Here is a 27151-nt window from a genome sequence, read left to right on the forward strand (position 1 = left end):
CGTAACCTGGCAATGGCCACAGGAGGTGGTGCAGATTTCCTGTTGAAGCTGAAGGAGTGGGAGGAGACATGTGCCTCCACAATTGGACGCGAATCTATAGAGGGAGTCGGAGATATGGAGCATGGTGTGGCCATTTCATCCGATGGAGGTGAGTGTATACATCAAACAATGCACAGTGAAGGGTGAGGGGTCCCCCAAATATGTGTCTATGACTAGGCCATTGATCCAGCCACAAACATACATGCATGCATCACCATATGCACGTGCAACAGAGACCCATCCATGGATGACCAACCCGACATCCCCATTACTAGAATCAATGATAAAGAGGCCCCAATGCATAGAGCAGCATGACGTGAACATTCTGCATAAGGCACCTAGAACCATTAACGTTGATATACCCTATTTTTGTCCTCAACAGGATCACCGACAGACACTGAAGGCACATGCAGTGCAACACGTTCCCCCCCAGCAGCCAAAAAGGCCAGGATGAGTGAGAAAGGTGACACTACCACCACCTCTAAGGGAACTGGGAGGAGTCTCCATCAGCAGAGGCCCAAAGGCAGTAGGAGCACCAGTTCCACACAGCCTGAGGGCACGGCTGCTGTTCTTGCTGAAACCACGCCAGTGTGCCCCATCATAGGTGAAATGCGCACGGAGGGCACGCACTCCGCTGCCACCAGTTCTACTGGTGAGGCAGCAGCCACCGCACTGCTCACTGACGAGGAGGACGCAATTGACATTCTAGAACAATGCCATTCCCCCAGCCCGACACATTCCATTGCAGAAAGTCCAAGGGCAACGTCCAGATCAGGTAGCCATGGAGCACATGACACCCACACCGTTGAAGGGGCATGGAGCCCTCAGGTGTCCTCACCTGACGCCGGGGGAACGGACCAGGACGCAGCAGCCAGCCCAACATCACATGCCACCCAACCTGACCTTGCAACCATCAGCCGGAGGCAGGCAGACATTACTGCGATGGTCGCCCAGCATGTGGCCGAGACAGGCCGTCTGAGGGATGACCTCAGCAAATATGCAGGCCAAACAAGGGAGGCCATTGAGGCCTGCACTGACAGGATCTGCCAGGAAATGGGCCAACTCCGCCAGGCCATTAACCGTATTGGGGATATCATGGAGCGGCAATACCAACCACCAACACGGGATCAACCGGGCACCTCCTCCTCCTCGGGTTCCCTGCAGACAAGCCCCCTGCGCCGCTCTCTGCGCAACCTGAGGCACCCCACGTCACAACCACCCAATGGTGGAGGAGGCCCTGTGGCTTAGGTCCAGCAAGGACTAGGTGGCACATGTTGAGCACCACACATAGACACTATAAGGCTCACATGGGGGTGTTTTGGGGGGAGGAGGGAGAGGGTGTTTTTGGGGGTGTTGTGGGGGAGGGGGGAGAGGGCGTTCTTGGGGGTGTTGTGGGGGGAGGGGTGAGAGGGTGTTCTTGGGGGTGTTGTGGCAGGAGGGGGGAGAGGGTGTTCTTGGGGGTGTTGTGGGGGAGGGGGGAAGGGGCGTTTGGAAAGTTGGGGTCATGCACATTTTTATCACATTATGTTCACAATACACTGTTCTGAAGTTGAAAACCAGGCGTTGTCTCCATCATTGTGTATGTGTCATTTATTGTGGACAGGGTCCTTTGTGGGCCTCATAACATGCACCAGGGCAACAATACCCATCTCCATCCATGTAATTTCACCTTTGTACCTGATGGAATTCCTGATTCAGATGCTGACGCACATCGTGTGCCTCCTTGACATCGCCTCTTGCAAGTCCTGCCGGAGCATTTCACCCATACTCAGCCCCATCCACATCATCCTCATCTGGTGGTTGCATGTCAATGTCAAGTGGCATAGGCACATTCCATCAGATGCATATTTTGTGATGCTCTACACATGTCATGGTTGTCTTTGCCACTTTGTCACGGCCGTACAGGAGAGCCTCACCCAGGCCGCATAGGCACCAGCGCACTGTCATTGGAAGGCCGAATGAAGGCTCTATCACAAAGCGGGTACGGGTATGTGCAATATTGTAGTCCTCTTCCTGCTGGTTCTGTGGGTTCCGTACAGGGGTTAGGAGCCACCTCTTCAGTGGATAGCTGGCATCGCCTGTATGGTGTGAGGAATGGGTACCTGTTACGGGTCACCTCTGGTGCGGCCTGTTGTTGTTGGTGCTGCACTGCAATCATGTACTGAAGCCCATGTCATGTTGGTGGTATTGGGACCATCTTGGTGTGGGAAGGGGTGTGGTGTGTCTTTTGTGCTGCGTGTCTCCATTGCCTCCACCTGTGCTGATTGTGTCCATCTGTGACAGATGGGAACACTGCTCAGGTCTCTTAACGGGTGCTTTTAGATGCCGTTATTTGCGCCAAGAAAAATTCTCAAATGAGGAGATGATCATGTTGACCGGGACACTTGCAGCTAATGCTGAAGTTGTTTTCGCCAATTATAGGCGGCGGGAGGCCATCAATAAGAAAAAGGCCATCTGGGCCGAAGTTGCCCGCAAAGTCAGTGCGGTGGGCACTACCACTCGCGGTATCAAGGACTGCCGCAAGAGGTGGGACGACCTCCGGGTCCGTGTGCGGAACATACTAACGGCCAACCGTAACCTGGCAATGGCCACAGGAGGTGGTGCAGATTTCCTGTTGAAGCTGAAGGAGTGGGAGGAGACATGTGCCTCCACAATTGGACGCGAATCTATAGAGGGAGTCGGAGATATGGAGCATGGTGTGGCCATTTCATCCGATGGAGGTGAGTGTATACATCAAACAATGCACAGTGAAGGGTGAGGGGTCCCCCAAATATGTGTCTATGACTAGGCCATTGATCCAGCCACAAACATACATGCATGCATCACCATATGCACGTGCAACAGAGACCCATCCATGGATGACCAACCCGACATCCCCATTACTAGAATCAATGATAAAGAGGCCCCAATGCATAGAGCAGCATGACGTGAACATTCTGCATAAGGCACCTAGAACCATTAACATTGATATACCCTATTTTTGTCCTCAACAGGATCACCGACAGACACTGAAGGCACATGCACTGCAACACGTTCCCCCCCAGCAGCCAAAAAGGCCAGGATGAGTGAGAAAGGTGACACCACCACCACCTCTAAGGGAACTGGGAGGAGTCTCCATCAGCAGAGGCCCAAAGGCAGTAGGAGCACCAGTTCCACACAGCCTGAGGGCACGGCTGCTGTTCTTGCTGAAACCACGCCAGTGTGCCCCATCATAGGTGAAATGCGCACGGAGGGCACGCACTCCGCTGCCACCAGTTCTACTGGTGAGGCAGCAGCCACCGCACTGCTCACTGACGAGGAGGACGCAATTGACATTCTAGAACAATGCCATTCCCCCAGCCCGACACATTCCATTGCAGAAAGTCCAAGGGCAACGTCCAGATCAGGTAGCCATGGAGCACATGACACCCACACCGTTGAAGGCGCATGGAGCCCTCAGGTGTCCTCACCTGACGCCGGGGGAACGGACCAGGACGCAGCAGCCAGCCCAACATCACATGCCACCCAACCTGACCTTGCAACCATCAGCCGGAGGCAGGCAGACATTACTGCGATGGTCGCCCAGCATGTGGCCGAGACAGGCCGTCTGAGGGATGACCTCAGCAAATATGCAGGCCAAACAAGGGAGGCCATTGAGGCCTGCACTGACAGGATCTGCCAGGAAATGGGCCAACTCCGCCAGGCCATTAACCGTATTGGGGATATCATGGAGCGGCAATACCAACCACCAACACGGGATCAACCGGGCACCTCCTCCTCCTCGGGTTCCCTGCAGACAAGCCCCCTGCGCCGCTCTCTGCGCAACCTGAGGCACCCCACGTCACAACCACCCAATGGTGGAGGAGGCCCTGTGGCTTAGGTCCAGCAAGGACTAGGTGGCACATGTTGAGCACCACACATAGACACTATAAGGCTCACATGGGGGTGTTTTGGGGGGAGGAGGGAGAGGGTGTTTTTGGGGGTGTTGTGGGGGAGGGGGGAGAGGGCGTTCTTGGGGGTGTTGTGGGGGGAGGGGTGAGAGGGTGTTCTTGGGGGTGTTGTGGCAGGAGGGGGGAGAGGGTGTTCTTGGGGGTGTTGTGGGGGGAGGGGGGAAGGGGCGTTTGGAAAGTTGGGGTCATGCACATTTTTATCACATTATGTTCACAATACACTGTTCTGAAGTTGAAAACCAGGCGTTGTCTCCATCATTGTGTATGTGTCATTTATTGTGGACAGGGTCCTTTGTGGGCCTCATAACATGCACCAGGGCAACAATACCCATCTCCATCCATGTAATTTCACCTTTGTACCTGATGGAATTCCTGATTCAGATGCTGACGCACATCGTGTGCCTCCTTGACATCGCCTCTTGCAAGTCCTGCCGGAGCATTTCACCCATACTCAGCCCCATCCACATCATCCTCATCTGGTGGTTGCATGTCAATGTCAAGTGGCATAGGCACATTCCATCAGATGCATATTTTGTGATGCTCTACACATGTCATGGTTGTCTTTGCCACTTTGTCACGGCCGTACAGGAGAGCCTCACCCAGGCCGCATAGGCACCAGCGCACTGTCATTGGAAGGCCGAATGAAGGCTCTATCACAAAGCGGGTACGGGTATGTGCAATATTGTAGTCCTCTTCCTGCTGGTTCTGTGGGTTCCGTACAGGGGTTAGGAGCCACCTCTTCAGTGGATAGCTGGCATCGCCTGTATGGTGTGAGGAATGGGTACCTGTTACGGGTCACCTCTGGTGCGGCCTGTTGTTGTTGGTGCTGCACTGCAATCATGTACTGAAGCCCATGTCATGTTGGTGGTATTGGGACCATCTTGGTGTGGGAAGGGGTGTGGTGTGTCTTTTGTGCTGCGTGTCTCCATTGCCTCCACCTGTGCTGATTGTGTCCATCTGTGACAGATGGGAACACTGCTCAGGTCTCTTAACGGGTGCTTTTAGATGCCGTTATTTGCGCCATGCCGGAAAGGGATTTTGGGGTCTTTTCCATGCCGCTAATGCCATGTTTGCATGGCTTGTAATGGTGTGATATTAGCGCCATGGCGCTATTTCCGGTATGGGGGTCGCGCGCCCACGGCCTTGCCGCTACTAGTGGCACCGTACTTACCGGGTCCGCTAATAGCAGTGGGTCAGGGTCGTGATTCGCTTGGGATTACTGGTACCAGTAATTCTTTAACGGTACCGGTATTCCCTTACCGGACAACGTGTAATGAGGCCCATAATCTATTTAGCAATCGCAGATATTTTTCTATTTTGGACTATACATTTAGAGGCTCTGCTATTGCCAGGTCGGCTGCCTGCATGCTGATGTTCTAATAGAAGGATAAAACATTACCTGGGTGCCACTAGATTTTTGTAGAGGGCTGGTGCAACGATAGGAAGGAGGAATGACGGTCAGTTTGTGGAAGGAGCCCAGTGCCAGTATTTAAAAAATGGAGATGGGGCAGTAGCAGTCTGCACTGTGCCTTGCATAATTGTGCACAGCGCCCATTACTTAATAAAATGCCAGACTAGTTGCAGTGCGCAGTATGTTTGGTTTATATTTGCCTAATTAGGAGGCGCATAAGGCTCGGGGATAGGTCAGTGGCCATTAACAGGCATAGATTGGCAACACTGATCAGTGCCGGCGCCCTGCATATTTGAGCCTGATTCACAAGCGTTTTATAATGGTGTACTCCCAGTAGAAAATGCTCTGTGAATCGGCCCAATTATTTTTAAATCAACAGTTATGGTACTATATGTAAGTTTGCCAGGAAGGCCTACTTTAGTCAGCATGCTACTAGATGAACATGTTTATTGGTTCTTTCTGACTGGGCCAACAGCTGTCACTTTCTGTAAAAAAGTGGCCGTCAGTAGCTTGCTCAAAGTAAAAGACTGCACTTTTCTTGTGCCGATTGATGTGCCCCTGGTTTTGCCCCTCTCTGTATATGCTGTAGGCGCAGTCTCTGGGCAAACAGTTACCCTATTTACCATAGAAATAATGTTACAGTAATTATGGAAACACAAACGAAGCGCACATTCTTTGACTCAGGAGAATTGCTTCAAAAAGGTGCGCCCTTCAGGGGAAAAAGCATTTACAAAATGAGCCACATCAAGTTGCTGGGCAATCGTGGGAGGGTGGAGGGGTGAGTATTTGCCATTCGCCATTCTTCTGGGTGAAGACGGTGATAGAATTTAGCTAAAATTAAAACATCTGTTACCCGCACCCACCTTGTCTGCCTAGAAGCAGGTCTTTGACCTCAAGGCCAGGCCACTCTCTTCCCCATCTAATTTAAAATGATGGACCGTGCAGAATGGGTTACATTGACCGCCCCCCACCCCTAATTCAATCTGTGGTATGGGCTTAATTTAGTGCCAGTGCTCGATTTGTAAGAATTCCATGATCATTTTGTCTTCTGCGATTTCCCAAGGCACGTCATTTTAACAATGGTTAATTGACAATTACTTCACAATCGTTGAGGCCCCCTACAATGTTTTTTATGCGCATTTTTCGCATTGTGATCAGTTTAGACCCAGTTGGGTGCCCGTGAGACACTTATTCTCATTGAGTATTATTTTCGGGTGACATGTGTACTGTCCTGAGAGATTAATGCTCGGGGGAAGTGTGCCCCTCCGGGACCATTAATACTAGGGTGACATGCTTCTCTGAACCACTTTTTCAGGTGAGTCTCTGGGTAATATGGGACGTGGGCCCCTGGAACACCAATGTTCTCATAATGTGTCGTGGTCCATACTCCCAAACATCAGGTACAGACCACCCTGGTGTTGGGTCTCATGGGGGCCTTGAAGGCCCCAAGGAATCTTGCAGGGGCTTCCTGAACTCGGTCCTGGCGCTGTTGGCGCCAGGCTCATACTGCCACCACCAACATGGCACGTTTCAGACCCAGAGAGGCACGTGCAAACCAATATTAGGCAGGGTGAAGGGATTATTTGCCGTGGGACTATTTGCTTGGGTGTGGTTGCTGGAACTACTTTACCTGAGAACTACTTTTAGAAGACTATATAAGCCACACCCTTCATACAGAACACGCTTCACGTTATTCTGCACTCCTGCAGCGTAACGCTCACTGTGTCTGCAGCTCCAGGCCAGCCATCAGCCACGCCCGTCCAGTTGTCTCGAGTACCTGCAAAGAAGAGTGAGAAAGAAGAGCAGAACAAGATATTTCCCAGTCTCTTCATCGCGGCCGCTTGGGAGTCCACGCTTCTTCAGAACTGAAAAGGAAAGAACATCAGATTAGCCTTGCAGACCACACGCTCTTCATCGCAGTTCAGCGCCGCACTAATACTTACCAGCGAACCATCGGAACGCCATCACTCGATCTCCGCTTTATCTTCTGATCGCCGCTCCGGGACTGCAGCATCTGTAAAACAGAAAGAAGACATCAGGTTAGCAGAGCAGTGGGAAGGCCTCATTCTGACTGATAATCCTGCACGAGGCAGCTCTCACCTGAAGGCAGCAATCCTCACGGGCTCACAATTCTTCATCAAGCAGCCTATGTTCAGGAGATTCCGCACGTGCAGAATATAAAAGCAGCAGGTTAGTTGTGCAGAAAAAACAGTATCGGGTGGAAAGACTTTTGCATAGCACTGGCGCAAATCTTACCTTGGGAAGCCAGCTACTAAGAACCTCGCTCCATTGTATGCACAAAGAGGGAATCTGTAAAGAAAGGTACAGAGTGAACTTTTGCAACTTGAACTCTTAGCTATCCATATCTCTTGGATAAGACTTACCATAGAGTCACAGTTGTCTGGAACTTTCAATAGGATCAGTGAAGTAACTAGATCCAAGAACTACGACGCACCCCTGCGAACAGTGGCAGGACGGAGAGCCCGCTATTCGTAACTCAAAGGTGAGATATAGCGGGGGGGTGCAAGAGGACGCCACGGGAGGCGGGAGTCGCCCTCATCCACATGGTTGGGTAATCTGTGATTTACCTTTCTAGGCAAGCCTGATTTCGTATCGGAGGGGAGTACAAGACACCACTCACCACCAGATCATCCAGCTTCGTTCGGCGCCCCTGTGGAGATCAGGTGAGCGTAACAGAATGCGAAGCCTACACACAAACCTCTGCCTGGGCGCCATGGAAACCTCAGAGACAGACCAATTAGCCCAGCTTTTAGGTGAACTCAGATCAGAGGTGCACTCGGCTAGACAAGAGACTAACGCTTTACGAAGAGAACTAATTGTGGCGAAAGAGCGCACTGATGATTTAGCCCGGCAACTACTCCAGGCTCAGGCTGGCCACACACCATTGCCAACAATGGGAGCTTCAGTCCCAACCCAGTCCAGTAATCTAGTGCAAGTGGTCCTTCCAGGAGCCATACCTTTGGCTCCACCAGAACGCTTTGCGGGTGATCCTAAGCGGTTTGCGTTTTTTTTATAAACCAGTGCCGGCTACACTTCCTATGCAGACCAGGGGCCTTACCGAATTACCAAGCTAAGGTGGCCTTTATTCTTTCATACCTCAGTGGGAGTGCAGCGAATTGGTCCATACCGCTAGTGAATCAAGACGACCCCCTTCTTCGAGACGTTCAGGGGTTTCAGCAGAATGTGGAGAAGTTGTTTGCTCGGCACTCCCAAGGTCAAGCCTTGGATAACAAACTGCTCTCTCTTTGTCAAGGGAACCAAGACCTGTTAACTTATATTGCGACCTTTAACAGACTAGTGGTGGAAACCAGTTGGCCGGAGGAAAAAAGGGTCACGTTATTTCATCGTGGGTTGAGAGGTGAGCTAAAAGATGTCTTGGCTCAAGTGGTCAACCCACCTCAAGATTGTTCGGAATACATTGACATAGTGGTACAACTAGATCATAGACTGCAGAACCGGAAAGCTGATCGAACTAGATTTGAGAGTCGAGTGTTTGTGCATCCTAAAGATACCACCACCAAGACTACAGACACGTCAGAACCCATGCAAATCGGAGGTGTGCGAGGACCGCTATCTAAGTCTGAAAGGGATAAGAGAAGACAACAACAATTGTGCTTATATTGTGGCACGGCAGGCCATTTCCTCTGAGACTGTCCAGTGAAACCACCCAAGAAAGCAGTCAGGGTTGCTGACAAGGTTAGCACTCAACCTGAGTCGGAAAACTACCCTGCCCGGCAAGCGTAGAGGTCCGCTTGTTGAGCGAGAAGAAGGGTACCCAGACCTCACATCTAGCCTTGCCAATCATCCTCATCAGTCACCAGCACCCATCTCGTATGCACGCGGTCAGAGTTTACATCGACAGTGGAGCTATAGGTAACTATATGGATCAGGAATTGGCTTCATGGATGAGTCTATCTCTTTGCCCAAAGGCAACAACTGATCTGGTCACCACCGTCGATGGAACAGAGCTCTCTTCTGGTCCTGTAACACACTCGACGAGGTAGATGACACTGTTGTGCCAAGACAGACATTGAGAAACCATTGTGTTTGACTTAATTAAGGCCCCCCAATTTCAAGTGATCCTGGGTATGCTGTGATTAGAAACACATAATCCTTATATAGACTGGCGAGAGAAGAGGTTGACCTTCGCAAATTGTGCTCACGCCTGCTACCCAGAAGAATCCAAGGCAATTGCAACCGTCACAAGTCCGACAAACCGACTACTTCAGGAATACCAGGACTTTCAGGATGTCTTTCAGAAGGACCAAGTCTACACCTTACCAACCCATAGACCGTATGATTGCCAGATCGACTTAATACCTGGAGCTCAGATCCCATGCAGTAGAATCTACGCGCTCACGGAACCTGAAAATCTTCACCTAAATCAATATCTGGACCAGTACCTGGCTAACGGCTTCATTCGTCCATCCAAATCTCCAGCGGCTTCGCCCTTATTCTTCGTCCCCAAAAAGGAAGGAGATCTAAGGACTTGTATAGACTACCACACACTAAACCAGGTGACAATTAATAACCGATATCCCCTGCCTCTAATCCCGGAACTGCTGGACCAAGTAAAAGAAGCTCAAATTTACACTAAGTTGGATCTTAGAGGGGCGTACCATCTCGTAAGAGTTAAAAAGGGGGACGAATGGAAGACCGCCTTCCGCACTAAGAATGGGCTCTTCGAATATCAAGTGATGCCCTTTGGGCTTTGTAATGCCCCAGCAGCCTTTCAATATTTTATGAACAATGTCCTTCAAGAGCTGGTCGATGCTTCTGTCATCGTATATTAAAGTTGCTGCAGTTAAAAAGCTCGTAGTTGGATCTTGGGATCGAGCTGGCGGTCCGCCGCGAGGCGAGCTACCGCCTGTCCCAGCCCCTGCCTCTCGGCGCCCCCTTGATGCTCTTGAATGAGTGTCCTGGGGGTCCGAAGCGTTTACTTTGAAAAAATTAGAGTGTTCAAAGCAGGCCGGTCGCCTGAATACTTCAGCTAGGAATAATGGAATAGGACTCTGGTTCTATTTTGTTGGTTTTCGGAACTGGGGCCATGATTCATATATTGATGATATCCTAGTGTACTCAGCTTCTAAGCAGGATCATGTGAAATACGTCTGTGCCGTACTTGAAAAACTCCAGCAACATAAGTTGTATGTTAAATTGGAAAAATGTTTCTTCCACGTTACAGAGGTCGAGTTTCTTGGTTTCATTCTAACTCCATGTGGTGTTCGTATGGACTCAAGGAAGGTGGACGCTATCCTCAAATGGCCCTCTCCAACTTCAATTAAAGGAGCTCAGAGTATGCTTGGATTTGCAAACTTCTATCGCATATTCATCCCCGGCTTTTCACAATTGGTGCATCCCATCACATCCTTATTAGGAAAAGAACAAACGCTTCCATTGGTCGGATGAAGCGGAAAAGGCCTTCCAAGACTTAAAAGGAAAATTCACCTCAGCTCCAGTCCTAAAATACCCTCGCCCGGCTCTCCCATACGTAGTAGAAACTGATGCTTCTAGTTTGGCGATGGGAGCAGTTCTTTCCCAGAAAGATCCGGAGACCGGCTAACTTCACCCAGTGGCCTTTTGGTCGCGGAAATTCACAGCACCAGAACTGAACTATGCCGTAACCGATAAAGAGCTGCTGTCCATCAAGGCAGCCTTCAAGGCTTGGCGGCATTATCTCCTAGGGGCCAGACACACCATTACTGTGATTACAGATCAGCGAAATGTTCAATACCTAAAGTCGGCCAAGGCTCAGTCTTCTCATCAGCTCGGATGAGCACTATTTTTTGCAGAATACGATTTCATGATCACTTACCGACCTGGTTGCCGAAACGGCAAAGCTGATGCGCTGTCTCGCATAGGGATGGAAGAAGCATATCCAAATCCGGATCCGGTACCCATCATCCCAGGAGGGAGAATCCTTGGAATCACTACCACATTGACCCTGGACGACATCCACAAGGAAATTCCACACCTCCTCGATTCCAAGGCCTTACAAGACTGGTCGACCAAAAGTGAACACCATTCAGTTGTCAATCATTTACCTTATTTCCAAGGACGTCTCTACTTGCCTAGTAAGGAGCTTCAAAAACAGGTCACCTCAAATTATCATGAGTCATTGGTAGAAGGTCACCCTGGAATTGCAAAAACCGAAGCCAAGATCAAGAGACATTTTTGGTGGCCGACATGGCATAAGGATATCAAAGAATTTGTGCTTTCGTGCGGCATTTGTGCTCAGAACAAGGCCCAGAAAAAGAAACCATCCGATCTACTTCAGCCCCTAGATGTACCACCTACACCCTGGCATATGTTGTCTCTTGATTTCATCACGGATCTGCCCCCCTGTAATGGTTTCAACACCATATTGGTGGTGGTGGACCTGTTTTCTAAAATGGCCCATTTCATTCCGTTGAAAGGTTTGCCCTCCGCTTCAATCTTGGCGAAAGAATTCCTAGAACAAATTGATCAGATACATGGATTCCCCTCCGTCTTAGTCTCAGATCGGGGCAGTCAGTTTATCTCTAGATTTTGGAGAAAATGTTGTCAGTTGGCCCAGATTGACGTAAGACTTAAGACCAGCCACCATCCCCAAACAGACGGTCAAACCGAAAGAACCACCAAACTCTGGAACAATACCTAAGGTGCATGTTACTTCAAACTGAAAGCAATTGGAAAGACATCTTATGGATTACTGAGTATGCCTACAATAACTCTTTGCATTCCATCATGGGGCAAACTCCATTCTATACAATCTATGGAATGCATCCACAAACCTCAGAACTCGACCCACCTCAACATTTAGAAATGCCTGCCGTACAACTCGATCCTATATAACGTATGTAAGTGAAATGGATTTTGTACATATAAAGCTGGTTAAAAGCACAATTTCTTTTTGAAACAATACCAAAAGAGCATGACCTAAGGACAAATGATGGATTTACTCATTTACGTAACTATTTTACTTGTAATGGAGGGTGAAGCGTGGCCAATTCTGAACTAAGCCCTGGTGGTAATTAATTGAGTTGAACAGAGTTGTCATTTACAATGCCTTCAGAGGTAGTCCGAGTTTATTAAAGCTTCAGTAAAACATTGACGGGGAGGTGAAGCAGGGAAGGCAATGTATTGTAAAGTTTCACAAAGGGACCCTTAAGTTAGAATCCATTGTTGCGGGCAAAATACTTCCTGAATGTACCCCTATATGTTGCATATTCGATCTCAAGCTAAATCGGACTATGTAATAAGGTTGCTAAATGTAGCGGGGAGGAAGGTTGATTATTGTTTATTAACTGTTCAATGGCTCTAGGAGATGACCTACTGTTGCGTTTATTCTTGTTGAATGTACTTAGGAGGAACTTCATCGAACTGTTTTATCATTACTGCTCTATGTGTTATAAATTGAAAATCTAATAAAATATTTGTTTTAAAAAAAAAATAAATGCCTGCCGTAAGCAGCCTACATGCATCCATCACCAAAGCTTTCAAAAGAGCAACAGAACATCTGAAGCAAGCTAAAGAGAGGTTCAGGAAATTTGCAGATCAACATAGGTGTGAAGCTCCGAAATACCAGATTGGAGATGATGTTTGGTTAGCCTCCAGACATATACCACTAAAAGGAACCCACAAATTTAACCCCAGGTATTTGGGACCATACACCATCAAGGCCATCATCAACCCTGTGGCAGTAAAACTGGAGTTACCCCCGAACATGCGAGTCCATCCCGTATTTCATGTCTTCCTGTTGAAACCAGTACAACCAGGAACTTGGATAACAAAACCGCCAAAACCCGTTTTGGTAAATGAGGAACCGGAATTCGAGGTCAAAGACATTATAGACTCAAAGTGGGTCGGATCAAAACTTTTCTACCTAGTTGATTGGAAAGGCTATGGTCCCCAAGAAAGGTCATGGGAACCAAGTGACTTTGTTCATGCACCACACCTAGTGAACCATTTCCATCGAAACCACCTGACCAAACCCGGACCAGTGGGACAATCCCCCTTGGGAGGGGCCTTAGGGGTGAGTGCTGTCACGGTCCATAACCCCAAACATCAGGTACAGACCACCCTGGCCAAGGCGTTGGGTCCCATGGGGGCCTTGAAGGCCCCAAGGAATCTTGCAGTGGCTTCCTGGACTTGGTCCTGGCGCCACTGGCGCCAGGCTCATACTGCCATCACCAACATGGCACGTTTTAGACCCAGAGAGGCACGTGCAAAACAATATGAGACAGGGTGAAGGGATTATTTGCCGTTGGACTATTTGCTTGGGTGTGGTTGCTGGAACTACTTTACCTGAGAACTACTTTCAGAAGACTATATAAGCCACACTCTGCATACAGAACACGCTTCACATTAGTCTGCGTTATTCTGCAGCGTAACGCTCACTGGGCCTCATTACGACCCTGGCGCTAATGGGTTAACGGCACCGTAATAGGCTGCAGCGCCGTTAACCCATTAGTGCCTTACTACGAGGTCCCTTTGCGGAACCCGACCTGAACGGCTGGTCTAGACCAGCCGTTAAAGTAGGGACCCGCAAAGGGACCTTGGTGCTAAGTACGGTACTGCAATTTGCGGTACCGTACTTAGCGCCTTCCCCAGTCCCATTGAGCCCTATTGGGCAAAAATGGGAATGGGGAAGGGCCAATGTTCAATGGGGAATTACCGCCCCGCCAACCTTGGAATGGGGTGGTAATTCCCCATTGAACATTGGCAGACTTGTTACGATACCGGCACCAACCATGGTGCTAATAGCGCCATGGTTTAGCGCCAGTATCGTAATGAGGGCCACTGTGTCTGCAGCTCCAGGCCAGCCATCAGCCACGCCCGTCCAGTTGTCTCGAGTACCTGCAAAGAAGAGTGAGAAAGAAGAGCAGATCAAGATACTTACCAGTCTCTTCATCGCGGCCGCTCAGGAGTCCACGCTTCTTCAGAACTGAAAAGGAAAGAACATCAGATTAGCCTTGCAGACCACACGCTCTTCATCGCAGTTCAGCGCCGCACTAATACTTACCAGCGAACTATCGGAACGTCATCACTCGATCTCCGCTTCATCTTCTGATCGCCGCTCCGGGACTGCAGCATCTGTAAAACAGAAAGAAGACATCAGGTTAGCAGAGCAGTGGGAAGGCCTCATTCCGACTGATAATTCTGCACGAGGCAGCTCTCACCTGAAGGCAGCAATCCTCACGGGCTCACAATACTTCATCATGCAGCCTTTGTTCAGGAGATTCCGCACCTGCAGAATATAAAAGCAGCAGGTTAGTTGTGCAGAAAAAAACAGTATCAGGTGGAAAGACTTTTGCATAGCACTGGCGCAAATCTTACCTTGGGAAGCCAGCTACCAAGAACCTCGCTCCATCGTATGCACGAAGAGGGAATCTGTAAAGAAAGGTACAGAGTGAACTTTTGCAACTTGAACTCTTAGCTAGCCATATCTGTGGGATAAGACTTGCCATAGAGTCACAGTTGTCTGGAACTTTCAATAGGATCAGTGAAGTAACTAGATCCAAGAACTATGACGCACCCCTGCAAACAGCGGCAAGACGGAGAGCCCGCTATTCGTAACTCAAAGGTGAGATATAGCAGGGGGGTGCAAGAGGACGCCATGGGAGGCGGGAGTCGCCCTCATCGGCATGGTTGGGTAATCTGTGATTTACCTTTCTAGGCAAGCCTGCTTTCGTATCAGAGGGGAGTACAAGACACCACTCACCACCAGATCATCCAGCTCCATTCAGCGCCCCTGTGGAGATCAGGTGAGCGTAACATAATGGCGGCTTGCGGGGATGAGCCCCACTTATCCACCAGTGGCAGCGGTTTTAATGCTTCTCGGTTCTTCTTTACTTGCTTACAGCGGGTTTTAGTTACTCTGATTAGGGCATCTCCTGTGCACACCTGGCCCTGGTCGGTCTGGGTTAGGGCCCGGGCAACAAACAGAAAGTGGCCCACATTCGCAAAATGCAATTCCTCTTGTGACAGAGTGTTCCTGTAGTACCTGTGGAGGGAGCTTGTGGTAAACGGTCTTGCAAATTATGCATTTTAAGAAATATTGGCAATAACGCTAGTGTTACTAGTGTAAGCTACTTGCTGGCACACACTAGCATGATTGACCTTCACTTCCGACATTGCCCTATAGGCCTGTCCGAGCCTGGCAGAGTATGTGTGTGCTGGTGTTGGTTGCCCTCTCTGAAAGCAAGTACAATATCAACCTATGGTTGCTGGGCCTGATTCCCAAAGCGTTTTCAATTCTTTGTGAAACAGGCCCATCATGTCCACATGCAGTGAAAGTTCCCCCTGGATCCGAGCCATCTTCTCTTCTCCTCCTGCCTCTTGCACTGCCCATGTGTGCTTACCTCCACTATGAGTGCTAGATGGATGCCCTGGACGACAGTATGCCGATCTAAACCAGTGTTGTTAAGATGCGCATGTTTGTGAAGTGTGCCTCTCTTCTCCGGGACTTAAGATGTGGATGCATGTTGGGATTCCTGGGGTGTGGGAGATCATGTCAGGTTTTTGACCATGCATTGATGGCACTTGGGCTTGTATAGTGCGCTTTGGGTTATTGGTAGTGTGGAGGCAAGGGAGAAGATTGTAGGGTGTGCAGCAGTATGTGGGGTATTAGTGGTATGCAGCAGATGGTTGTGGGGTGTCGTTCGTGAGGGGGTGTTTGTGGTATTGGGAAAGTAGACAGGCCAAGAAGGATGTCTGGCAATATGTATGTCGAGGAGGTGGGCAAAGAGGAAATGTGCATAGGATAGTGTGTAGTTATTGGGCCTCATTAGGAACCTGGCGCTAAGTGTTTAACGGCGCCGTGAAAGGCTGCAGCGCCGTTAAACACTTAGTGCCTTACTACGAGGTCCCTTTGCCAGACCCGACCTTAACGGCTGGTCTACACCAGCCGTTAAAGTAGGGACCCGCAAAGGGACCTTGGTGCTAAGTATGGTACCGCAATTTGCGCTACCGTACCTAGCGCCTTCCCCATTCCCATAGAGCACTATGGGGCAAAAATGGGAATGGGGAAGGGCCTTGGTTCAATGGGGAATTACCGCCCCGCCAACCTTGGAATGGGGTGGTAATTCCCGTTTGAACCATGGTGGACCCGTTTCAACACCGGCACCAACCATGCTGCTAATAGCGCCATGGTTTAGCGCAGGTGTTGTAATGAGGGCCATTGTGTGGTATTGGTGGTATGGGAGTGGAGAACACATGCAGCGTAAGGAATTCAGGGGCAGTCTTTGTGGGGTTCATGATGACTTTTGCAAGGGACAACTCGAAAGATGCTGGAGAAGGTATTCGGTGCATGGAGCAATATTATGGGTGATGTGGAAGCAAGGTAACGTGTAAGGGGGCATGTGTGGGTGTGGAATATCAGTGGCGCAGGAGCAGGAGGGAAGCATGGTTGAAGGTGTATAGCGCTTGGGAGAATTTATGTGATAGGGGAGCTGGGGAGAGGTGTACAGTGATATTTAAAACTTGACTTTTTAATCCATATATGTTTAAAACATGATATGGCATTTGTAACACGCCTATACACAAGTGTTTCAAGGCGTGAAAAGGCAAGGAAGGGGGAACACAGGGAGGAGAGAGACAATGATCTTACTAGGCCAAGTGACATTGAGATCGCGCAAGTGCAGCGGAGGGGGGAGTGGAAAAGTGCCAGGGGAAAGGGCAGGGGGCAGTGCTGTACATGGGATTAAAACAATAACTAAAAGTGCAGCCAGCAGGTGGCAAGTGCAAGGGTAAGTGCAGACAGCAGGTGTCCATAAGTGCAGGTAGGGGAACTGTAGGGTTACAGATACAGACCCAAGTGCAAGGGTTGCCAGGAGGCAGTGCGGGTGTGAAACTGGGCGGACAGGGACCTGGGCCCAAAATCAGAGGGTATCCATTGACCAGTGCAGTATCACACAGGAAATCAGCAGGGGAGAGGAATGCCTAATTTTGACTAATTGTATTCAACATTTTCTTAGGGGATACACCCAATCCCCTCATAGAAGGGTTGAGCTCACATGCTGTGCTCGCTCATTCAGTGAAATACAGGGCCACTAAGGAAAAGAAATTACAGGGCCACTTTTGGTTCCCAGTCCAGCCCTGCATACCTTACTAGAAACTGGATGGGGAGGGGGTTCAGGTGGTGTTTGGGGCGTTTGGGGGTGGAGGGGCGGAGGAATGGGAAACAGGGGTGGGGATTGTGTCTTTAGGATTGCCTCTAATAACACTTATATTTTTTTCTTTTTGTCAAGCTCTTCTTATGTACGTGCATTCATACAGTTTTATTTCCTTGTTTTTCTCTCTTTAGCTCACTGTCTGTTTGCTTCTGCTCCTCACATTTTTATCGACTTAAGATGAACGCTTATCTTACATTTCTACAGAATTCTCTGCAACGCTTTGTGCAGAGCGCAAACAGAACAGCATTGCCAATGGAGGTAAAAAATGCCATTTCCTTGAAACCACTGGAAATCTGTCTGGTTACTAATGCTTTCATAGTCGGTGCAGAACTTCCCAGCACTGCATATAAAGTCGCACATGCTTCTGTTTATTCAACATCTCCCGACCGCTGGCTGTGGACATTTAACACCGGCATTCTCCGATTGGCCTCTTGGTGTCATCAATGAGAAAATCACCTTTGCAGTAGGAAACATCTGCATAATAGCTTACATCAACTTCTTAAAGTAAGCAAGCAAACGAGACCACAACATGGGTGCCAAAAGTAGTCCTCTAAAATGCATGACCACCACATCTACAGTACCAACAGAGGCCACACATTTGCAAAGAAGATCCATGCACCCGAAACCCCACTCATAAACTGTGCCCCAAAAAGCCTGCACCCATTCCAAAGTCAGTATCAAAGCCTCTTTCGACGGCATACCTGTACAGATCGTGCACAAAGGTATCACCGGCTACAAGCACCCGCCGCCTGTCCATCTCTGCCAACCTACCTGCATCAAACTTTGGGTGAATATGTCACCGCCCCTTCCTGTGAACCACACCCTCGAATCCTCATTGGGGAATCCCCACAGTTTCATTTTTTCGCAGCCTCCATCCTCAGAAGGCTATGATGTGGCACGTGCACTTTTCCAGCTACAGCTAGAGCCACGCCCCTGTAAAGCAGACATAATACTTCTTCCCTTTGCACTCGAATTTTCCAACACTAACTTAGTGCCGCTTATTGCCGAATATAAAATTTCAAAAACGCCTGCACCAATCACACACTGAACCTTGGCATTGCACACTATAATTTCTGTACACAACTCCATATTTCCCGTTAAACACTCTGAGAGCATGTTCCATTTCCTTCCAAAGCCCCTCCACCAGAAACGTTTCCTACAGGATGCCCCCTTTCAGCATCCACAATGATCCTGCGGCGCACCCAGCACACCTTTCGCCATGCACACAACAGTCCACCCTTACCAACACCCAGCACAACACTATGAATCCATGCATGCAACCATGTGCGCAGCTAACATTGTGCACAAACGTAACATACGTAGCAGCACTGCAACCCAACTCCCTCACACCATAAAACACCCATTCATGAAAACAGGTCACAATTAGCAGCATTCACAAACATACCACAGCCTCCATCACACCTACCCGCTGCCATTCACAAAGTATTGTGTAACTACCAACCTAACCACAACATTTTCACAACATTGGCCTACTTCAACAAATCTGCACACAGCATAGTGAAGAACCCATACAAGCTACACTTCAACCATACCCTTGGCCATACTGCCAGTATGCACACACTGCACCCAGTGCCCACACTGCGTGACTTTTCATTGCACCATCTCCAATCACACATCCAAAACTTTACCATGTTCTACCAGTGCCCTCACCTGCGGAGCCAAACATACACACCTGCCATCTCACTTCTGCTGCTCTATGGCGTCTGAAATGTACTGCACAACCATTCTTTACAGGTTACCACCCTCTACCCGATGCACAGTCAAAATTGCATTAGTGGCATGGGTTTCGTCAAGTGCTAGGCTCTTCAATGCATGGCCTATGGGCTACAGCCATGCATTGGCCCTACTTAGACAAATCTACACACAGCATAGTAAAGAACCCATACACACTACACTTCAAACATACCCTCTGCCATACTGCCAGTATGCACACACTGGACCCAGTGCCCACACTGCATGACTTTTCATTGCATCATCTCCAATCACACATCCAAAACTTTACCATGTTCTACCAGCGACCTCACGGGCGGAACCAAACATACACACTTGCCAGCTCACTGCTGCTGCTCTATGGCATCTGAAATGTACTCCACAACCATTCTTTACAGGTCACCACCCTCTACCAGATACAACGTCAAAATTGCATTAGTGGAGTGGGTTTCCTCAAGTGCTAGGCTCTTGAATGCATGGCCTACGGCCTTCGGCCATTCACCCAATAGGCTAGGCCTTGAACAAAGACACGGCAACGTAATGCCACCATGCATGTGACCATATCACCAACTAAGCCTATCCACATACACACCACTGCCACCAGCACTCTTACCCAACCTGTACACGCACCCACCAATCACACACTGAACCTCTGCATTGCACCCAATCACGAAAACGGGCCGCGATCCAGACAATCTATAAACATACCACAGCCTCCACCACACCTCCCCACGCCCATTCACAAAGTATTTTGTCACTACCAACCTACCCACAACCTTTTGCACAACATTGGCCCTACTTCAACAAATCAGCACACAGCATAGTAACCAAGCACATTTAAGGTGCACGTCTACCATATCCTCTTCCATACTGACAGTATGTAAACCCAAAACCCAGTGCCCTCACTGCATGACATTTCACCTCACCATCGCCAAGTGCACATCAAATATTTTAGCATCTTCTAACAGTGTCCTCACCTACGAAACAAAACATGCACACATGACAGCTCACTTCTGCTGCTGCATTGCACCCAATAGGCTAGGCCTTGAACACATGCACTGCAATGTAATGGGCACTGCAATGTAATGGTACCATGCATTTCAGCATATCACCAACTACGCCAATCCACATACACTCCACTGCCATCCGCACTTCTACCCAACCTACACACGCATCCACCAATTACATACTGAACCTTCTGCATTGCACCCATTCACGAAAACAGATCCCTATCACCAGAATCCAACGTCACCACCCCTACCCACACCCATTCACAACGTATTGTGTCACTACCAACCTAACCGGTTCAACAATTCAGCACACACCATAGTAACCAAGCACAATCAAGGTGCACTTCTACCATATCCTCTTCCAAACTAACAGTATGCAAACCCAGCACCCAGTTCCCACACTGCATTACTTTTCACAGCACCATCCCCAAGTACACATCAAAAATGTTTCCATGTTGTAACTATGTGCTCACCTGCAAAACCACACATGCACGCATGGCAGCTCACTTCTCCTCCTCTATTGCGTCTGAAATATGCTCTACACACACTATTTACAGGTCACCACCCGGTAACTGCTACACAATCCAAAATGCATTACTGCTGGGTGTGTCGGAAACTCCTAGCCTCTTGAGTGCATGGCCTTCGGCCTACGGCTTTCGGCCATGCACCCAACCGTCTTGGCCATCAACACTCTCACTGCTACATAATGGCACCATCCATTGCACCATGTTACCAACTTCAACTATCCACATACACAGCGCTACCTCCAGCACTCCTACCCAACCTGCGCACTGCCATGTAACTAGGTAGCAACAAATTGCACCAGTTACCATAATGTAGAAATAAAACACTCTCTCCTGCACCCCTCCGAACTTTCATTCACATACCATGGACGTCACCACTTCCATTCTAAAAACTATTGTGTCACTGCCAAACTACCCACAATCGGTTTGCAACACTACCCTTCTGCAACCAATGGACACACACTGTACTATGCAAGCACCACCCTGTACCGGATGCACACCCACATTTGCATTACTGCAATGGGTATGCTGAAGCTGTACACTCTTCAGTGCATACCCTATGTCCTACCGCCTTTGGCCCATGCACCCAATAGTCGAATGCTTCCACAGACCCAACGCAACTTCCTGCACCCATGCATGCCACCATGTGCCCCACTTTCGCATTCCATCCACATAGCACAGCCCCCCGCGCTCCCATCCAACTTATGTCATGTGCACTTCATTCCCCTTCTACAATTGCTATACCACCACTCACCACTGAAAGAGGTCAGCGCAAACAAGTCGCGGCACAAGCTATCGGCTGTTATGACATCTTCCTTGTGCTCAGCACTCACTATTTACAGGTACGCTAACTGCTGCACAATCCAAAATGCATTACTGCCGGGTGTCGGAAACTCCTAGCCTCTTCAGTGCATGCCCTTCGGCCTACGGCCTTCGCCCATGCACCCAACAGGCTAGGCCTTCAACACTCTCAATGCTACATATTGGCACCATCCATTGCACCATGTCACCAACTTCAACTATCCACATACACAGCACTACCACCAGCACTCCTATCCAACCTACACACCACCATGTAACTATGTAGCAACAAATTGCACCAGATGGTCGCCGCTACAGCGTAGCGTCAGCGTCTATTTTCTTCTTGTTTGTTCTGTTTTCTTAGGTCTAATGTGGCAGCTAAGTCCTTTCCATCTGCTCGGAGAATTTGACTTGCTGGCTTCCACAAGCACTGCACAGCCAGACTATTCACTTGCTGGTTCAAGATTGTTTCCATCTCAGTGCTGGCCATATTATCACCCCTTCAATCTGACATCACACTCTCTGTAACGACGGCTGATATGTCTGTTCATATTCCTACTCCCTGTACCCTGCACTCACCTGCTCCTTGTTTTTCTTCAAGAATTCCAACTATTTTTATTTATCCCTCTTGCTTTTCTTACCCTCCTTCTATTAATTTTGCTCTTTGGAATGCTGTAATAAATCCCTTTCTGTTTTTGATATTTTTCTTCGTTTGAATCTGCATTTTATGTGTATTACTGAAACATGTACGAATACATTTATTCCTGATTATCGTTCGAACTATGCCACTGCTTTTCTCCACACTCAGTAGCTCTGTGGCTCGTGGGGATGGAACTGGTATTCTCTATTGCTCGTCTTTTGTTTTTTCTCCTTCTGCTTTGTCTCGTCCTACTTTTTCATTTATTTATTAAATTTGAGTACATTTCTGCATTTGCAAAGCTTGCACAACCAGAGGGTAGCTGGGAACTGGGTGTATGAAGAACAATGGCCGGTACTATTAAGTCATTAGATCTGTTAAAAAGGGGTCTTAAAGTTCTTCTTGAAGTTCTTGTAAGAAGGTTCTGATTGTAAAAAGTGGAGGGGGGCCACTGCTGGGAAACTGGTGCCCCCTGCTCTTGAACGTTTGTGTCTGGGAACAACAAGCTTGTGGGCATTGTCAGAGCGAGTTGGTCTGCAGTGTTGTGAGAGGGAGATCCTTTGTGATAGGTACAGAGGGGCAGTGTTAGATGGGCACTGATGGGTGATGACAAGGGTCTTGAATTTGATGCAATCTCGGATAGGGAGCCAGTGAACGTTTCTCTTGAGGCACAGATATGGTCATGTCTTCGGATGTCAAGGGCAGTTTGAAGGGCATTGTTGTGGATTAATTGCAGTTTGTCATGGTTCTTTTAAGTGGTGCCAGCAATGAAGACATTGCAGTAGTCCTGCTTGGCACCAATTAAGCCAGCTATGGTGAGGCGGTTATTAGTGGAGAGGAAGAGTTTGCAGGCGTTTAGGAATTGTGTAGTCTAGGCATCAGAGGAGGCAATGGCATTCACATTTCGCCATCGATTCAGAAGGATTGATAGACTGAGTTTAGATTGGCCAGGTGGGTGCCAACAATCAGGATCTCTGTTTTGTCATCGCTCAAGCAGAGACTGAGATGCCATCCAGGCTTGGATGGCTTCATAGATGGTATTGAGTTTGTAGGTGTCATCAAGGTACGTTCGGAGAGGGGGATAAGGACCTGGGTATCGTCAGCGTAGTTGGTGTAAGAGATGCCTAATTAATTCAGCTGGTCGAAGAGGGTGTTAGTGTAGATGTTGTAGAGGGCAGGGGAGACACAGGAGATTGGGGAGCTCCCCCAGACATAGGAGTGCAGAGGCAGTGGAATTTCCTATGAAGACTCAAAAGAATCTATCTGCTTGGAATGAGTGAATTCATTTAGTTGCTTGTGGGTAGAAATTGGCAGCTGAGGAAAGATAGTGGCATAGGCTGTGGTGGTCGACCAGGTTGAATGATGCTGGGAGGTTGAGTAGCAGTTGGATGGCAAGTTTACCTGATTTGTGGATGTCTATAGTTCATTTATGAGGTCGGGTAATGTGGTTTCGGCTCCATGGCCACGGCGGAAGCCGGATTGGTGAAGGCTAAGGATTTGATGTTGTTCAAGGTATTTTTGGATCTGGAGGTAAGCTGCTCTGTCAATGATTTTCAGCAGGAATGGGTGATGGGGTGGTAATTAGTGGGAATTGATGGGTCAGGTGATGTTTTTTTTTTTTAGAAGCAAGGAGACCCAGGCTTCTTTGAGTGAGTGGGGGGGCAGTGGCGGTTTTGAAGGAGGTATTGATGATGGCGGTAATGAGAGGGATGTGGGGGTCAGAGCAGTCTTTGATGAGTGGGGCTGGACAGGTGTCGCCTTTACAGTGAGATGGTTTGAGTCCCTTGATTATGCAAGCAATGTCCATTTCTGTAACTGGGTGGAAGTTGAAAGGTGCGAAGGAGTGGGAGTAGCGGTGGCGGTCAGTTATGCCGAGGATAGTTTGCTATTCGGCAAGGATTTTATTTTGAAGATAGGTGATTTTACTAGAAAGGGCATTTTGTATTTCTTCACACCAGGAGTTGCTGATGGTGTTGGTGGAGGGAGGAGTGTGGGGTTTTGAGCTCACGCAGAATGGCAAACAATTAACGCAAGTTGGATTAGGCATTAGTGGTTCTAGAGTTGAGGCTCGTTGCTTGGTAGCATGTATTGCTAGTTTATATTCCTTAGAGATGGTGAAGTGCAATTTGGTGGAGACAGAAGGGTTGCAATGCCATTTGGTTTCACAGGCACCTTTTTTTGGCACGGATGGCAGTAAGGTCAGGTGTGTACCAGGAGTTCTTGTGTGTTGTGGGTTTAAGTCTGCGCAGCTTTAGGGTTGCAAGGCTGCGTTTACTAATAGATTGTTGGAAGACTTGAGGAGGGTGGTTGGGTCTGTTGTAGTGGGGAGTGGTAAGATGAGATTGGAGAAGTAGCGGGGGGAGGCATTCTTTGGTGAGGTTATATGCGCAACATGATGTGATGGGTAGGTGTGCTAATGAATCGTGAGTGTGTTGTTGTGTGGAAGGTATGGTGAATGTAATAATGTGGTCAGACCATGGTCAAAGTGTGTTTTATACAAGTGTTGTATTGCAGTTGAAATCAACAAGCCAGTCGAGGGTCTATTCTAGCTAGTGTGTGGGGGTTGAGATACGTTGTGATCCACCAAAGTTAAGTAGGTTGTTGGCGAGGGAGGTGGCATTAGTGTCATTAATGACGTTAGTGTCATTAGTATCATAGTGGCATTAGATCTTTGAAACCTAGAAGTTTAGAAGTAGGCTTAGGGTTGGAGGTTAAGATTTCTGTAATATAGTCTTTGACGTTGGAGATGGGGCTTGGATGACGGTATAGAAGGAGAATGGATGTGGTGGCTGAGGGAGATAGAGAGAGTTTCCAAGTGAGTAGATAGCAGTTGGTTGGGGCAAGTACTGGAATAGAGGTTCTAATGTTGGCTGCAGTGGGTGTCTTCTTCTCCTCCGGTTGTTTTGTGGCTGGAAGCTGTCCCAGGTGAGCGAGGGACAGGTCACCACCGCCTCTCCCCCAGGCTGGACTGTCGCTGTGCCTGGAAGAGGGGGGGAGGCTTCTTGTTTGTCGGCATGGTGGTGGTGGGTGTTTGAGTTGCGGCCCTGAGGAAACTAAGTGGGGGTGCCTGTGCGCTCAAGCCCATGAGTGACATTGATGATCAGGAGCGTGAGGCCGCCATAGCTGCACAGCTTCCTCAGGACGGTGGCCAAGCGGCGCAACATCAGCAGGTTTTGCAGCCCCCAGTGCTTCCAGTTCAACAACCAGCGGCGGCTCTACAGCTGCCCCGCAAGTGGGTGCTCAGGCTCCTGTACTCCAGGTGCTGCCGGTGGTACAGCCAGGTGCTCAGCAAGGACTCCCTGTCATGGCTCAGGCACGAGCCCAGGCTGCCCTGCGGCCCATTCCCAAATTTGATGCATCGGGCCCACCATCCAGCATGGGGCCCCGGTGGAGGAGGTGGGTTGGCCGCCTGGACATGTATTTCAGGGCTGCTCATGTGACGGACGACGACAGCATGGTGGCCACTATGCTGTACTCGGCGGGGCCTGCGGTCCAGGAAATCTTTGAGTCACTTACTCCGGTGGACCAATCCTATGATGCCGCCAAGGCAGTCTCCTTGCGCATTTTCTGCCCCTTGCCAGCGTGGACTATGAAAGATTTGTCATGCTGTCGGCCAAACAAAAGGACGATGAGACACTGGACACCTTTTATGGTTGCCTGTGCCGCCTCTCCCTGAGCTTTGCATGGGGGGACGCGGAGGACATGATGCGCACGATGCTGATTCAGGCGTGCTCCTCCGGCAAGCTCAGGAGGCAGGTCCTGAGAGAGCCATGCATCACTCTGCCCCGCATATTGGAACTGGGCCGGTGTCATGAGGTGGCAGAGGCTCGTGCCAGCAAGATGGAGGCGGGGTCCCGCTCAGTAAAGTCGGAGGAGGTGTGTGCTGTGTGGCGAGGCGGTCGAGGAATGAGAAGGCTGGGCGGAGGACCCCGGGACAGAGCAGGAAGATCAGGGGAATTGTGCCAGAAGTGTGGTTACGACCTTCCTTACCCGACGGAGTGCCCGGCAGCAGGAAGAACATGTGACAGGTGTGGCCTGCCTGACCATTTCTCTAGGGTGTGCAAGGCGGCCCTGCCCGTGATGGTACCTAGAGGTCCGGCCCGGACATGGACTCCGCGCCAGAGCCGACCACCAAATGTGGCACAGGTGGAGCAAGGTGAAGAGGAGGCCCAGGTGGACGAGGCAGATGAGGAAGAGGAAGAGAACATCTTCTTTGTTTCGAGTGTGGAAGTCCTGAAGGGGAAGAGCAGGAGGCAGCTGAGGTGTGTGGTGGAGGTTAACCACTCTCTGGTCCCGGTGCTGGTGGACACGGGGGCGTCGGTCAGGGGACACTATGACGCCCTCGACCCGCCCCCGGACCTGGCTACGCCGAGAGCCTGCATATTCGCTTTTGGAGGACTACAACCAATACCGCTGGACGGTGCCTTCATGGCAAGTGTGGAGCATGAGGGCTCCCGGATCAGGGCTCGGTTCTATGTGACCCTGTGAGTAACAACACTCTCCTAAGCTGTGCTGCTGCCGAGGCTCTCAGAATTGTCAGTTTCGCGTACTCGGTGTACTTGGAAGACATCAATGATCTCCTGGACAAGTATGCTGCCCTCTTCAACGACATTGGAAAGATGACCGGTGACCCGGTCCGGCTGCACATTGATGACTCTGTACAGCCCATCGCCCTGAAGCACCGCAGGGTGCCGTTCCATCTCAGGGAGCAGGTGGACAAGGAATTAGACAACCTGGTGAGTCTGGACATTATCGAAAAGGTTGAGGGCCCGACGCCCTGGGTGTCCCCCATTGTGGTGGCTAGAAAACCTAAACAACCTGACTCTGTCCGGATTTGTGTGGACATGAGGCTACCCAACAAGGCCATTAAGAGGGAGCGGCATCTCACCCCTA

The sequence above is a fragment of the Ambystoma mexicanum genome, chromosome 3q (assembly GCF_040938575.1).
Source record: "Ambystoma mexicanum isolate Mex_15411 chromosome 3q, UKY_AmexF1_1, whole genome shotgun sequence".
NCBI classification, from domain to species: domain Eukaryota; kingdom Metazoa; phylum Chordata; class Amphibia; order Caudata; family Ambystomatidae; genus Ambystoma; species Ambystoma mexicanum.